At 47.3% G+C, this 3,159-nt stretch overlaps 1 protein-coding gene across 6 annotated transcripts in view; it reads right to left on the bottom strand.

Annotated features, from left to right (window-relative positions):
- raraa (retinoic acid receptor, alpha a) overlaps nucleotides 1-3,159 on the bottom strand; it is a 141,335-nt gene that overhangs the window by 99,500 nt on the left and 38,676 nt on the right. For 2 of the 6 annotated variants that reach the window (XM_023400157.2, XM_023400160.2), the window contains one exon: nucleotides 2,156-2,277. The exons of 2 other annotated variants lie outside the window; for them this stretch is intronic. The gene's annotated coding sequence lies outside the window, so the exon portion shown is untranslated. The remainder of the gene's footprint in view (nucleotides 1-2,155; nucleotides 2,278-3,159) is intronic. 2 more of the 6 variants (XM_023400159.2, XM_023400161.2) reach the window with 1 other exon arrangement.

The raw sequence follows: 3,159 nt of genomic DNA, 5'->3' as shown, positions 1-3,159 counted from the left end.
TGCTCTTGCTGGGACAGAGCGGATCAGAGTGGGTTTGATTTATACACTCCTGTAGATCTGGCCTGCACACACACACACACACACACACACACACACACACACCAACACACCCTTACCTTTTCTGTATTTCAACCTCTCTTCACACACTCATACAACCCAATACATCCCATATACACTCACCGCCACATGCCCACACGCAACCCCCCCTCCCCCTCCCCAATGCAGTTTTCCATTCCTGTCAGCACTCCCAACACACACACACACACTCACACGCTTGTGTAGAGAATGTGGGGTTTGCGACGCCTCCCATTGCACACTCAATCAAACCGGCGGCCAGATAAGACGCATGATGAATGGTGTAATTGAAGGCGGCGGCAGGGTAATGCTGCATCGCTCTGGGTTTCGGGGGGAAGAGAAGAAGAGTGGCGAGTGGGTGATTAGCCTGTAGGATTTATTGTTATTGCCTGTCTTATTAAAAAATACTAAGACTGTCTGCCTCGCCTACTGTAGCACACCTCCAGCGACAGAGCACATAGGGCCCTGCACTCCTGGATGGATGAGCAGGGGGTGTGATTGCGCTCATATCACAGAAATCCGGCTCAGCTGAGCGTGTGGGTTGCGAGGGAAGAAAATCAAAATGCGGTAATGCTATACATACCCATGAAAAGAAAACCCCACATTAATTCACAACCAGGAGATCCCCCCCCCCTTCACCTCCTCTCTGGAAGGAGGGGTGCCACTTGTCTTTGCTCACTTCAAGCATCAAAAGCAATTCAGACGGAGAGAGAAACAGAGAGAGAGAGTAGATAGAGTGACGGGATGAGGGGGGAGGTGTTGTGGGTCAGTGGGTAAAGGAGGGAAAAGAGGCAATTCGACTTCAGGCTGCTGTGCACTCAACAGATCAAACACTCTCCTTTCACATATCAGAAACTAGCAAAGGTCCTTGACAGGAGTGAGCTAAACAGTGTCCTTAACAGCCACACTGATACCACTCGCGCCCTGACAACACACACAGCTGTCCATCTGCTGAGAAGAGCATGTGCAGAGGGATTTCTCCTCCGACTGTCCACACCATCTGATGACCCTAATTTGCAGCGGTTTACTGTTCGCTGGGGCCTAATCTGTCTAAATGGATCATGACTTGTGGCACATGAGGAGATCATTTCAATTAGTGAGACTCAGGATGTTGTTGCTTTTCTTAATAGATACTCACACATTCTTAAGCACACAGATTTTGGAGAAACAATAATCGTCGGAATGAGGGGGGAAAATAAAATCGGTGGTAATTTTGTTTAAGTCCCGCTTCTGTTGTCTAGACAAAGATAACCAGTGTCCTGCATGTACCATGCGGCAAAAACAGCATACTGTACAGTAATGGGTAATGGTGCTGAAATGATTGCTTGATTAACTGAGAAAATAAATCTGAAGACATTACTTTTGGCTCTGGGAAATTGTGACGGGTATTTTTCATTACTAAATAAAGTGTTTAAGTAATGAGCTAACTAAATTGTATTGCAGCAATGGCAGCGTCTCTCTGCTCAGCCCACAGTGAGACAAAGAGCCGAAACTTAAAAACACATTAACCGAGAATTTATACAGCCCATGTGAGCGTGCACATAGGCGTCACATACATGTGTATTACGACTAGCAAAGAAAAACAAAGCAGTAAAACCACACACAAATCCCAGAATTCAGTCACTGCAGACACATACACACACACACACACACACACACACACACACACTGCGTCTGTTGCACACACCCTTCAACCGAACCAGTGAAAGTACAGCAACTGTGAGTAGTGTGGTTCAGAGCGTGTCCACTGTCAACACATACTGACATGGTAACCAGCGCAGGGGAAACCACACATGTACACAGTGTGGTCTCAGACAAAGCCCTTTCAGCTGCTATAAATAGAAGAGAAACATAGCAGTTGCTTTGTCTGGAAGTTTAATTAGCACAGCATCTAGAGTATTCAAAGATAGAAGCGTTGGCAGTGGCGAGGAGACGTGAGCCAAAATGCTCCAGCCTGGCCGTGCTTTATGATATATAAATCTCAGTGTATCACATTTTTACGGCTGTTGCAGGGTGTGTGTATGATTTATAAAATGAGTTCGGCTCAGGATCTACTGCTGCATATAGAAAGTGTGTCTACCTCTGTCGGTCGCCAGCAGCCCTGTGTGCTGCTGTTCAGACTGATTGAGTGGTGTGCTGCTCGGCCAACTGGGCTTCCGGCTGGTGGACTGCCCGCATCGATTGCTCGGACGAGCCCTTCTTCTGGCACACGGACAGAACAAATAGAGAGAGAGATTGAGAGAGGAGGAGAGTGGAAATGAACGGTGTAAAAATAGAGAGCAAAGAGGAAAAGGTGAGGAAGTAGAGAGAGAGAGAGAGAGAGAGAGAGAGAGAGGGGAAAGGAGGGGGGGAGAAAACAGAAAAACATTAGCTTAAATGAAAGTTTATTAGCTGTATCAGTCAGTCAGTGGGTGGGGTGGGGGGTTTTTGCCCCAGGCACTCCATCCTTCCTCTCTATCTATTTCCCCCCTTCACCCACTCCTTCTGCTTGTGTGTGTGTGTGTGTGTGTGTGTGTTTGTGTGTGTGTGTGTGTGTGTGTGTGTGTTTGTAAGGGGAGGGGTTTGGAGGGGGGAAGGCATGACGGGAAAACATTAGGTTGTTGGCGAGTCGCCTGTACACCAGCCAGTAATTGGCTTGGGTAATGGTCATGTCCAGACAAATGGTGTAGGCCCTAACCGTGTTACGAGCAACCAACTGCTCCGCCTGTACTCACAGTATAAGAGCCAGCGCTGCTCGGATACCAAACGGCTGCCGTATGTGTATGTGTTTGCGTGCAAGACTTACAAAAACATGTGATTTACTGGGACACAACATAACTTTTTTTTCTTTTCTTTCCCACCTCACAACTAATGTGTCCTGCATGGCCTGTACGTGTGATTCATGACTTGCTTGCGTCCTGTGTGGGAGACTGGGCTGTGATAAGGAGGAAAAAAATGGCAGCACGAGCCCCGCTCACCTCGAGGGACAAACCGACATCTGCCGCCGTCCTCCAAACAAGTGACAGATATGAGAAAGAAAGAAAGAAAGGAAGAAAGAAAGAAAGAAAGAAAGAAAGAAAGAAAGAAAGAAAGAAAGAAAAAAAG

The sequence above is a fragment of the Seriola lalandi genome, unplaced genomic scaffold (genome assembly GCF_002814215.2).
Source record: "Seriola lalandi dorsalis isolate HSWRI2012SDOR001 ecotype SW California unplaced genomic scaffold, Sedor1 jcf7180002052132, whole genome shotgun sequence".
In the NCBI taxonomy this organism is placed as follows: domain Eukaryota; kingdom Metazoa; phylum Chordata; class Actinopteri; order Carangiformes; family Carangidae; genus Seriola; species Seriola lalandi.
This window is presented reverse-complemented; position numbering and strand designations above follow the sequence as displayed.